The 13,794-nt window shown below is 42.1% G+C and overlaps 1 protein-coding gene across 1 annotated transcript in view; it reads right to left on the bottom strand.

Moving 5' to 3' along the window:
* The window catches only part of grm8a (glutamate receptor, metabotropic 8a), a 185,157-nt gene that overhangs the window by 67,567 nt on the left and 103,796 nt on the right, over window positions 1-13,794 (bottom strand). The gene's annotated exons all lie outside the window — the stretch shown is intronic.

Genomic DNA, 13,794 nt, shown 5'->3' with positions numbered 1-13,794 from the left:
TCTTGGCCAAGGACACTTGGACTCGAGGAGCCTGGGATTGAACGGCCAATCCTCCAATTGGACGGACCCGCTCATGGGCCGCCCCCAAGAAGAGGTGAACAGTTTTGAGCCACAGCAATAGAGGGGCAGGATGGAAAGGAATGAATAGAGAAGTTTAGAGAACATGCTGAAAGGTGAAGCTGAAATGATGTTGACGGTAGGAGGTGTCGACAGCAACGGAAATAAAACGGCGAGAAACGAGGTTAAAAGATGGATGGAGCAATATTATGATAATGAATCACAGCACTGTGCTGAAATGTCCGCTGCACCCAATTCACACTCCGTCATGCTCTATTGTGGAGGAGGACAAGAATGGCAGTCACAGCAGTATTAGTTATTTCACTCACAATACGGGATAATGAGGGAGGTATTTGTTGACCTTGTTCTTTCTTCCTTTTTCACACACTCACTAACAAAAAGAGTGTGTAATAGGAGGGGGGGGGGGGGGGGGGATGTAAGGTTTTTGAATGACTCTCACTCTCTCTGCTCTCTCACACACACACACACACACACTCAGAATCCAACATACCATCTTTGCACTAATCCAGACTCCATATTTAAGCTCTAATTAGCTCTGCTTCCTTACATCATTAGCTCAGCTCACGGTGTAAAGGTGTGCGTGTAAGGACTATGTTCCCGTTAAACATTACATTATCCTTGTGCACAATAAGACTGAGCGTGTCCGTTTTTTTCCCGTGCATGCGTGTTAAATGTTCATGCGTTTGTCTGCGTGCGTTTGTGACAGCGTGTGGGAGGGAGAGTGAATGATGTCCCCCTCTCCTCCCTGCCTGTTCTAGCCCATTTATTGAACAGCTGTACAGTCTGTTGCTTTCACTATAGTACTCCCCTTAATCACACACACACACACATATGCATTCTTACCCATGCAGACGCACACCAGGGTGCATGAGTGACAGAACAAATACTCATTAGCCCCAGATTAAAAGCCTCTTTAGGCTAATAACTGCAGTGACAAAGTCTGCACAGGCAACCCCAGCTACCCTTCAAGCTATACAAACTTGGGAGGTTTGGAATGATTTCTCAAGGATAATCACCAACTTGATTTCCACTTTTGTGTACGTGCACACATTATGAGGAAACGAGGCACACACAAGTGCTGATGTTTGCATGCTCTCCACCATTGTCCTTGGACCAGTAAAAAAGGGATTAAATCTTTCTGTGTTTTATAACCTCCTTCCCATCATCAATAACTGTCCCCATGGAGAACAGACTTCCTAGATGAAGACAATAATAAATTATATCTGTGCGTTAACGTTCACACATACTCACAGAGTAGACACACCTAACTGTCAGTTGTACAGCCAAATTTATTGCGAACCTCAAAAAAAAAAACACTTCTCTTTGATGGTGCCAAAAAAGCGGCTCATTAAAAGCGAGCGTCAGTTATTAGTGCTCACCTTCGCCACTCCGTTGAAAGGAAAGCTGTGAGGTTGGGTCAACAGAGACAGCGACGTCTTTTTTCTTTTCTTTTTTCCAAATCACTCACTGAACGTCTTGTTGAAAGCAGAAGTTGTTAAATAAAAAGGAGGGTTTGCAAGAGAGAGGTTTAACATCAAAACCCTGGCGCATCACAGCACTGCAGACAGAGGATTTGCTTCCCACTGCAAACTAGAAATGGATTGACAAAGAGTGATGGATGACAAAAGTCTAGCTAATACCAAAGCTATTTTTGAGGCCAATGCTTTTGCGTTGCCTGTGCAGGCTTGAGTGGAAAGCTCCTAGTACGAGAAAGACATTTGGTCAGATGTGAAAAAGTGTTTCTCTGAACTACAAACTCTGGTATAGATTTCAGTGAAGATCTGTGGTTAAAAAAACCTGCATCTCAGTTAAGTGGGCAAAGCGGTCTCGACCCTCCAAGAAGGCAATCACCGGGAGCCTCCATATCCAGCCAAAAGAACATACACAGGCATCCTAACCTCGGCAAAGGACTGGCAGCCGTTTGGTGGACCTCGAACGACAGCTGAAGTTTCCCAGCCATACTGCACCCACCACCCTGCGACCAGACATTGTCCTTGAGTCCACTAAGCAAACTGTGCTGCTGAAGCGGACAGTCATCACTGTTTCGCTTCTCCCCGACCAACAAAAACACAATCCTGAGGCTCATAATTTGGCTGATTGTGAACAAAAACTGGATAATTGTTTCGAGATATATCACAAGCCAGGCACACTAGTGGGAGACCGGTTAGACATTTTCTTTATTTACTTCAAAAGTAAAACAACAGGCTCAGCTCTATTGGATCACAGTAATAGCCAGTTTATTACGTAATTCAGCAGCTGCTGCACAATAATCTACAATGGGCTAATTGAATTATGGGCGCTATATCTGCTGAGCTACACATAGCTTTCACTTTATCTCTAATAACCTGATTATTGAGGCTTTGATGTGGAATGTGAATGAATCCCAATTCCTTGTGTCTGTTTCTGTGTGTGCGCGTGTGTGTGTGTGTGTGTGTGTTTGTAAGAGTGTGTGTGGGCATTTGCAACTGCTTGCCCCCAGTGCAGCTGTTAAAAAAAAAATATGCAGGTTGCAAGTTGTGATGATAAATTCAATGTTAAGTGAATCTAGCGCTTCTCCAAATTAAACCCTTATAGTCTGTAATTAACTCCATTCTGTTTAGAGATTAAATTCAATCTGTTTGAGGACTGGAAACACCGCTGTCTCAATGTTTAATTAACAATCTGCTTCCCTTGCATATACTCTCCTCTCTCTACATCATTGCATCTATTAACCAGAAGAGACATGGATTGGGAGTACTACTGTGTAGTATCTTGTTCCTCTCATTTACTTCTCACCTCCAGTTTGTCTTTTCAGGGAGCGGAGTGGCTCTCCAAATTATTTAAAAGGTGCTCAATATGAAATTCAGTGCATATCTAGTGCCTTTCAAAAAAGGCTCTCAACATGGCGCAGACGGTTCGCAGCTAACGGTGCTAACAGCAATCGCATTGCAAAAAACAACAATAGTGCAGACAGTGTTCACCTGGTGTGGGGGGGGGGGGGGGGGGTCGCCGCCGTCTCAGCTGTAACCGCCGTATGAGGGCAGTGCAGAGCGGCGGCCATGAGCTTGCCAGTGGGGCACGCTCACATGCACTAACAAGCATTAACAGGCAAACACGGCTATGTCAGCAATGCACAGAGAAGCTTAGATGACAACACACACAGAGGGAGAGCGACTTCGTTCTCTGCTCAGGTAGATATTACTCCACTCTCGAAAAAAAAGCATAAATATGCATAAATAAAAAGAAAAAGCGCTATGATGCAGCACCCGATGGAACTCAGAAACTTGGAGAACTACAATTACATGTATTGGGTGACCTGTACCTCAAACCTGGACCATATGGAGCTGCTACAGACAACCGACTATCTGTAGTTGTAATCCCATACGTCTTCTGTTACACCCTACAACTCCTTCATCTTTGTTTTTGCAATCACTCCATGCAGTACCCCAAACACGTACTACTTATACACTCCACTCTGCATCCTTGCATCCTAATGTAGTTATACCGGTTTGGACACACGCAGACACGATGTGGTTCCCTGCTAAGCAGGATGAGTAATGAGAGTAGCTTTAAAGCTATAGCTGCCACTTGCAATGGAGTGTGTGTGTGCATGTGTGTTCACATGCCTGTGTGCATATGTCTGCGTTAGATGTGAGTGTTGTATCAAATGAAGGGAAGGTAGTGAAATCAAGGTCCCTGCCTTTAATGATTCTTCCATTTAGATTAAGCTGCGTCTTTCTTTGAAGTATGTGTCTCTGCAACTCTGAGACGGACATGAACACACCTCGTCATACAAGCACGACATCCAATATGCTTTGACCAATAAGGCTCTGTGTGCCCAACAAATCCACATTCATTTCTTCCTTCAGCTTAATGAACATTTCTTTGATTTAAAAAAAAAAAAAAAACACCCACTTCATTCATCCCCATAGAAACACCTTCCGGCGAACTGTTACTACTGGAGACACTACACATGCACAACACTGATTTTGACACTTTCTTTTCTCTCCAAACCTCATTAGCACTACTTAAAAATTAAAAGTTGCGCTCTGCCTCTCTCTATACTTTGTTCACGGCTTGGAGCACTGCAGCTTGGGTCTTTGAAGTCACTGATTTATGTGTGCATGTGAATGTGTGCGTGTGTGGCTTCTCACGCACGCGTGTGTGAATTTGTCTACGCTCACCGATGAGCGTTTGCTTTTGCATCCATGTGTGTGCACTCAAGTAACTACGTGCACAACACAGATGCTGGCTGTTTTTTTTTTTTTTCCCTTCTCCTTCGCTTGGGTTTGGATGATGTGGTGCGGTAAATATTGTGTTCTGCAGTTTTTCGCTTGGGAAGTGGAAGCTCTCCTCAGGCTCGCTAATGAATCATTGACAACACCCACGGAAATGCTGTCCCAGGATATGTACATCCTCCTATTAAAATATGCCTTAAAAGGACAGGCCTGAGAGCCTCAAATGGACTTGGAAATGTAAGATGGTCCTAACCTGAACCCAAAAAGATGCTGCTCAGACCTTAACAAAGCCTGAGGTGGAAAAGCGTTTGTGAGCCCATAATGGACTGAAGCTTGTAAAATGATTATAATTAGCTGATAATGAAACACTGATTAAGGAGAGGGGGGAAACGGGCAAAGTTGGTTCAGTTTACAGAAATTTAATGCATTTTTGGTAAACGTTTGTTCGATTAGCGTGGTGTGAATGCACACTGAGAAAATGATGAGTGATGCCTCCACAGCACTGTGGGTAATCAGAGTATAAATTGGGGCAGCAGTTTGCATCAGCAAGTGGGTATTGGATATTTGCAATGATCTACTGTGCACATAATGAAATGCTTCAAGTGGTGCTCAGACAAAATACAATAATTTGTGGTATCTATCTAAAAAGCTAATTCAAACTGCCTCAGTATATTAGAGCAGAATTTATTAATAGAGCCACTGGAGTTACCCGTCAGTCTGCATCTACTTTGTGCGATTATAAATGTAGACACTTGCAGAAATCCTCCTCGCCTGGAACCAACAGTACATATTCATTTTAGTCAAAGACGGGAATATCACACAAGTCAAACTTTGACACAGGCCATCATTAATAGCAATACCATTTGAAGCATGGATGCCAGCTCACACTTTTGTCTTTTTTTGTTTTATTCTAAAATGTCCCAATTGGAGAACACTTCACTTTGAATCCCTCTATATAGCATTCATCAGCATATCAAGCTCAACCTCATGGAGAGTGTTTGGCTGGAAGAGCCTCCGTCTAGCCTTTATCACACCTGCTCAGAAGTCTCACCACTAAGACTCCTCCTCCTGCTGCTGCTGGAGGAATTGTGGCTCCCAGGAAGACGATCACTATACTTTTTGGCGTATGATTCATACAGAATTAGAAACTATATTTGGGGGGAAAAAAATCTTTGTAATTGGGACAAACTCCTGTTTTGGGCTTACAGATTTAACGTCCACTAAAAATTTAAACAAAATACTTATTTTGGAATATTGATTGTAGCTGCTAGAAAAATGCAATTGCAAAGAAATGGATTCAGCTAGACAGCCTTATCAATAGAAGACGTATAATATGATTAGTGAGATCTTAATTTTTGCCAGAAATGCCCTTCTTACGTTTAAATTAGTTTTATTAACTTTTTATTTATCTCATATAAAACACCCCATGTTCTATTTTTGTGTTCTATAATTGCATTGCAAAAACTGAAGAGATGGATCCTTCTGTGAAAGTAAAGACCGTCCCCGCTTGTCCATCTGCATCATTTATTATTGGAGACATCTTACGTCAAACATCGGTACTAGACGAAGTGACAAAATGGTAAAATTATTCCGTCCTGTTTTTTCCTTCTTCTCCGTTAACACAGAGGCCGATCAGTATTCTGTGATGTCACTCGAACAGCTAAAAACAGGACAAAATGTGACTGTCAACATTATCTCTCTGTGCTAAAGTTGCAGGGCAGAAGCCCAGCAGAATGATCGATTTAAAGAAAACAGGACTTTGAATTTTGCTCAAAATATATTGTATAGAAAGACAGGCTGTGCCGCTCTCCAGAGAGAAGAGATTGGACTGTGTACAGACCTAGACATCTTTCATTATTCCAGTGTGTGAGTAGGGAGAGTGAAAGAAGAGAAGGACAAAACACACACAAGGGAGACAGAGTGAGTGCGTAAGACAGAGAGAGAGACAGAAGCTCTTGGCCTTTTAACGGCTCACTTTGCCCACAGAAAGTGGGTGTCTCGGTTTGTGTATGTGTGTGTGTGTGTGTGTGTGTGTGTGTGTGTGTGTGTGTGTGTGTGTGTGTGGTTGGAGTAAGATAGCAGGACTGTCTTCACCCCCGGAGTCAAGCAGTCTAGCTGAAGTCAGCACATGCTCAGGTCTGAGTGGAGATAGGTGGACACCTAATGCATGCAGCATCGTGTGTGTGTGTGTGTGTGTGTGTGTGTGTGTGTGTGTGTGTGTGTCAGGTGTATGTGCACAAGAGAAAGAAAGAGAATCTGGTTGTACATGTTTGTGTGCAGTTCTCTAGAAACCAGCCTCTTCTGTAGTCCAACCATTCTACCATATCATGCATGCAACTATTGCTTCGTAGGGCTCTTATCCACAAGTATTGGTACAGTACAAGCATCTCTTCATTGCTTGTATGCAGAGGGAAAAGAGATAAAGCAAGAGGGAATGTTATGAACGTTGTAAATTGTTTACCGACTTAAAAACAAGGTTGTACCTGAATTCCATTGGTAAATATCGAAATAACAAATACATTGATGAAAGTTTAAATACTGCAACGGTCACCCGAGTTTACTTCTTGACGCACTAAGGAACACATTGAATAACTAACTTATACTATTGTCATATTAATGTATTTTGCCCACCTAGTGGCTATAAATGGGACATAAAGAAAAACGTTTAACATTTCCTCTGAGGTAGATTTACATACTTGCAAGCTGCAGTGCAGTAAAAATCCACATGAGACTTCAGTAATAGCTGTGTCTGAGCCAGTTTGTCAACCACGCACATATATTTCAGCTATTCCTCAGTGGAGCCGCTTCTCCAGAACTTTTGAAAAGAAACAGCATAATGTGGTCTGTGTCTGGATTTCTGCCCGTCTTGACTGTCTTATTACATGATGAACTGTGTAATGAGGGGATTATACTTCTGCAAAGATACTTGTAAACATCTTTACAGCACTACAGAGTATATAAAGAATATAAGACTTAATTGACGCAAACGCCTCCGACAGCCACATATACTTTTGTTCACACACGGGATTGACGAGCATGTTCCAGGGGCCAGTAGCAGTTTACCATGAGACATGTGTTCAGAGTTGACTGCAACTCAAGACTAGTTCTGCAAGTCCTCAGGCAGGAAGTAAGTCAGTTCATGTTGCCAGTGAGTCGCCTGACCTTCCCGCCACCTGTCACGCACCACCAATACTTCCAATCAATCAAATTAATCCCACTGGCTTCCTGCTGGATGACGGAGGACTGGTGGTGGAATCAGGGTGGGACAGACGAGAGGAAATAAGACGGAGAAGAAGGGAGGGAGTGAAGGATGAGTGGAGAACGGTCGACGGTAAGGGAGTAGGAAAACATGGAGGAATATCAGGAGGATGAGACGGTGGGTAGGAAGAAATGAGGGAAGGATGGAGAGATGAAAAGATGGAGAGAATAAGGCAAGGTGGGAGGGAGATAAGCAAGGGATGATTGGATGTCAGGCCACAGATAAAAAAGCACAAGGTCAACGTTAAGCTCAGAGATCACAAAGAGAGAACATGACCACCTCTCTGTCTGGTACTCTCTTTTTACCCCCCACCTCTCTATCTCTCTCCCTCTCTACCACTCTCTTCTACTCTACTGTTGCGAACATTCCCTCGTTTGCCCTGAGAGGAGAATTTTCTTTCACTTCTATGGCATCCCTCTCTCTCCTACACACTGACTGTAATCAGACATCCAATTACAGCAATGCCCTCAGACTAGGGCTATGTGTGTGCATGTGTGTGTGCATGTGTGCATATATATATATATGAGTTAGCTGTGCTGTTTTGTTTTTTTTACACACACGCAGCGAGTCAGATCCCTGCTGATGCCCGTTACTCCCCAAGCCGAGATGCCCTGCTGTCCTTCAGCCCACGCCTTATGATGAAGGGGATGAAGGATCTCACATGTTCAAAACACACACAAACTCATACAGATATATAGCAAAGATTTTAAAAAAATCGATGTCATCAAACAGAGAAAAACGTGTTCACGAACAGATGCAGACAGCAAATACTTAAAATACAGACGAACACTCATTAACAAACATAAAAGAATAAGCTAACACACTTCAAATAAACTCCTACACACGCACTGAGGATGAACAGGGATGTGATATGCTGTTCCATCTCCCCCATGCGTTGCTGTGGCGTCACACTTCCCGACAGTGAAACGGATGAATGAAAAACCAAAAATGTCACTGAAACTGCTGACCTTTACTTTGACCTTTCTGATGACCTATCCAGCTGAGAAAAAACATTAATTTGTCTTCCAAATGTTCTTCTTTCACAAAATACTTACATATATGCATATAAATATAATTCCTTCATATAATTCTGCATTACTTGAGTATTGACATAATCTCTCTGAATGGGAGTTATTTCGGTGATAGTAAAAGACTTGATCTGGGATGTTATATCTGCTTCGGATATACCAAAAGTCTGAACTACGTAGAACTTATTTTACTGACAAAAAAGTGGGTGGAATTCTAGGTCTGAAGTTTGTATATTTGAAAATCAGGATGTGTGCTTGTTGTTTATACTTGTTAATCGACACATCAGCACAAAAAAAGGCTGCTTTGTTCTTCTTTAACCGTCTCCCGTGTCATATATGTATTCATATGTACATACATGTAGACATTAACATTTAGGAGTTGAGGCACTTTATGTCCGCAGCAGGAAAACTGCTTTTGATGATTATCTAAAAAAAGTGAATGAGCTGTCATACGATGTGTTGTTGATGGAAGGTTTGGTGCTATCCGTGGACGTTGTTTGTGAGGTTTTGCACATAATTATAATATTTATAATAATAATTTATAATAATAATTATAAGTATTTGTACAAAATTACTTTTTTTTTTGACGTGTTATATTTATGATACTTGATATTGCAATGTTTTGCTATCCCATGTGTGATGGGCCCATTATAACGCATTATCTTATATTCTTTCAACACTGACAGAACAGTACATATTGTTCACAGCACTATACACACATTTTATGCACTTTTTACATGTGCAGTGTACACTACCTAATGGAGCATAGTTTCTGCATCTGTCAAATAACTCTGCAGGAAAAATGCTTGATGATTCAAACTGTTCTCACAAAACAAACACACCAGACAGCAACAAATTATATCCATCCGTTCCAAAATAAGATCCACCAGTCATCCAGCCAGGCTGTAGCACAACAACGCCCAGAAATTGAATTCATAGCAGTTGTATTTGAGCACACAGACACATTTCTGTTGAACAGTTTAACAATGTTTATCTCTGCCAAATCAACAGAATCAGTCACCCAGCAGTGCGCAAACAGCTGACTGTTAAATGAAAACTGTGCATCATAAGTTAATGTAGTCATTTGTGAGGGACAATTAGGAGTGTTAAACTCCATACACACTCACCAGTACATTAAATATGCAATAAAAACTTCATCGATAAGTCAACGTAGCCCACATGCAGGCAGAGCAGCCAGCCTATAGAAACTTCAGCCAGTAATTTGTTCCTGTTAGAATCTGCCAATGAGCAGAATATACGGGCCACATTATGGGTTTTTGAAAAGCGATGACGACAAAAGGCTTATTGCGGCCGATAGCATCTGTGTGGGCAAACATGATGTCTGAATGGCAATGAAAAGAAAAAGCCTGGCTGCCTGTAGAATACATTATGGGTCGTGTTTGTGCCCGTGTCTGCTCTGCAAACAGGCCCTCTCACACCTGACACTGACAGAGGCTATTGTGTGCTATGCTAATGTATCACTACGATTGGATTGGGTGGGATAGCAACACCCTGTGAGCTCGACAAATATTGGCAAGATCTTCCTCGAACAAATATGAATATACGGATGTGAGTCGGGTTCCCAGAATTTATCTAATGGGATGGCGGGTATTTGTGTGTGACTCCATAGAGTGGTGGAGTAAAATTCATGTGCCATGATGTCATATTTTAGTTGGGCTGCGTATTTCTTTGGTGCGTGTGTTGGAAAAAGTGTAGGTTGCATCTTGAGGATTTTGAACAAAAACCCGGATTTGTAACTATTGTTTCGAGGCATCTATTGGCAACCAATGAGCTGACATTTACAATCAATATGTCTACTACTATGCGTATCACAATGAAAATAAAAAGAACATATGTGGAGGTCAAATCAATGTGTTACTTAATTGAATTACGTTAATTATACCCAGTTTTTTCAATGATCTACAGCATTTAATATCAGCTTCACCAGCATTCACCTATTCATAGTCAGTATGCTGTTTTCATCACCTGCATGCTATATTGTTGGGGCCAGGTGCTGTGAATGCACTATTGCTTTGGCCAACTCTGCCCCATGCATAGATTTTACCCGATCAATATGTCTTGCACATGAAGTATTCTTCAGGTATTGACATGCCCTCAGTTGGCCTTGGCCTCTGCTTCTTGCAGCATCAATGGGCACAGAGTTTACTGCCAAAAGCTTCAATGACAATATTTAAAACATAAAATAAAATAAAGCTGTGCTGTGTAGACTCACATCAATCAGAAGGCTCTATTTTCATGATGGAGCATGAAGCGGATTTACGCCGCTGAAGTGACATTTCTGACAGACATACAAAGGTTTTTCTCTCCGTCTTCAAACATTTGATATTTTGGTGACATGCCCTGAACTTGACTGTACTTGCGTTAGGGGGCAATTCATATGCAAAAATAGAGCCGGTATGGAGAATTGCTTTTTATCTACTATTTCATTTTTTACCATTTTGCAAAATGGCAAGAAAATAAAGCAGAGAAGGAAATTACAGGCTTCTCAGCGTATGTGCACAGCTAATCTCTCATACTACTGCACCAAACTGCATAATATGTGCTGGTGCTCATTAATGGCTGCATGCTCAAGGACCTCTCGCAACTGCAGTGACTCACACTTTCTCAAAACACCAAGTATTGCCTGTTTGATGCTGCCATTGATTGACTGCTGACTCCTCACTCGCTACTCTTAACCGGCCCCCCACCGGTTGGGGGCCGCAAGTGATCACACAGCTGAGTGCATTGCTGCTTAGACACTAGAAAAAGAACTAACACGACCACAGTTTTGGGGCTTCCCGAAATATGTACGATACAGGATGAATATATAGAGTTTGTGTCCATTAGCAGACATAAATCACAAGGCCTCCTAAACTCCCAGGGAGGTTTTTAAAGCATGCTGGTGTCCATCCTCTGTCTTTCTTCTTGACCCATCCCTCCATCTTTTCTTTTCATGCAATTAGTATCACACTGCACATCCACTACCTACCCTCACCCCCCCCCCTCCACACCACATGCACCATTCCTCCTTCCCACCGTGCTGCCAAGTGAATATGTGTCCGTCTATCTATGCTCTGACTTTGTCTGCTCCTTACCCTCAGCAGCAGGCTTTGTTGTGCATTTTTGAAGAGCTAAACAAGTTTTGAATATTGTTTTTCTGTGGCGATCACCTGACTAGAGAGACAGATTAACACAGTCAGAAAGATACAGAGATGGACTGTAAATTGTCACAGATACACAGACAACAGAACACACTTATACGTCTGCACTTTGCTTTGCGTGCTTGATGATATCAAGCCATTTGATTGTGTGTGTACGTATGTGTTTGAGTGAGTGCTTGGTTGCACTTGATTGTGAAGGAGGGCAACAAGGTCTGTAGGGAGACAGTCTGTAGCGGAGTCTATGGGTCTGGTTTACTACGCACTTAACAAGGTGAGTGAGTCACAGGCAAACAGGGACTGGGGTCAGAAATATACTCTGGGTGAATAAGCACGCACAAAAACACACAGGAAACATCCTCTGCCCACAACGCATGTAGCAAAACATAATGGTATTCAAAGCAAAAGGAAATACACAAGCATCTGTAAACACACAAAAACATACACGCACACTTTGACACTTTCAACCTTAGCCAGTCGAGCATGTTAGCCGGGGAGAAAGGGGTCAGCGGTGATGGTTTTACAGTTCAGTTAAGAGAGCAGTTAAAACAGTATGACTGAACCCTGAATGGACATCATTGAGGGATCACTGAATGGAGGAGAGGAGAAGAGAAGAGGAAGCTATTATAGACCAATCTCCTCTTTTCATTATTTCAATAATGTTGTGGAAATGAACATTCCAATTTATCTTTTTTGAGGATATTGAGTCAATATTTACAAAAAAAAAAGCTCCAACAGCTGGTAGTTCCCTTGGAGACCAAGAACAAAATAAAAACATTGATGTACCTGCAGATTTCAAACACATGCACACCTGCACACAAACACATCGCCTTATTAGATTTCCTATTTGAGAGAGAAGCAGGCAATCAATCTGTTGTCAATCTCCTGGGTTACTAGAAATCTCAAGGATCATTCTTTGTATCCTTCTGTATCACCGTCTATAAAACAGACAGATTATCGTATATATATATATATATATATATATATATATATATATATGACACACACACACACATCAGATGAGACCAGGGAAACATTAACAGCACACAAAAACAAAGAGTGTGTGGGAGCCACCAGGGTACAGGGAACTATTATTAACAGCAAGGCTCACCGTCCGATAAAATAATCTCAAAGTCAATGTAAACCATCAACAATTATAAATGTTATCCTCTTACTTGGTTATTGTAATCTATAGTGGTTATTTGCATTTTAAAAAAAGACTTGCTTTGATGGCATTAGTGGTTTTTAATACAAACGGCTTAGAGATAGTGTTCGGAAGTTAAACAGGTAATTATTCCCTCTCTAATATTCTATATTTCTTTGAAAACATCTCCTTCAAAACAACTGTATATATTCAAGCTGTTTGCCATTAGTCATCAAATCCTTATTGCTTGAAAGTAATTACGTAAAGTTGCAATTCTCTCTCTCTCTCTTTCACTCTGTGAGGGTCTATACAGTCTGTGGGAGTACTGTGTATGAGAGCCAGGGGGTTGGGGGGGGGGAGGTTTTCTTTTCTCTCCGTTTCCCTTTAAGAACATCAAACGAGATCCGTCTCTCTGCTGGGTGCCCCTTGACCCCGTAATCCGGGAAGTGTAAGACTGATCTGCTCCTCTGCGGGCCCCCATGCTGCTCGGGGCCAATCAAGTGGCCACATAACACCATTATTCCAGCCCTCCCCCATGCGGGGATGTCAGTACCCATCCATCGATTCCCTCCCTTCTTTAATCCCCCTCTCGATATTCATCTTTCCTCCCTCGCTCTCTTAACCCCTGCATTCTCTTTCACTCATACCTCCCTCTCTCTCACTTTCTGCTACTATCGACTTCCCCCCATCCCATTCTCTCTCCTTCCATCAACCAAATATCTCTCCCCTTTCTTCCCTCCATCCCGATCTCACCAGCCCTCCTCTCTTTAGAAATTCTTCCATCCATCCATTCCTCCCTCAAAGGCCCTTGCGGCCAAGGCTCCATAATGAAATCTCAGCAAGCCTTATTGTGTTGATTAAAGCTGTCAGAAAGGAACTAAGAGAGGAAAAATACAGCCGCAACAGGGGA

This window comes from Anarhichas minor, unplaced genomic scaffold (genome assembly GCF_050575085.1).
Source record: "Anarhichas minor isolate MPS153535 unplaced genomic scaffold, ASM5057508v1 ptg000045l, whole genome shotgun sequence".
In the NCBI taxonomy this organism is placed as follows: domain Eukaryota; kingdom Metazoa; phylum Chordata; class Actinopteri; order Perciformes; family Anarhichadidae; genus Anarhichas; species Anarhichas minor.
The sequence above is the reverse complement of the archived record's forward strand: the minus strand, read 5'-3'. Positions and strand labels throughout refer to the sequence as shown.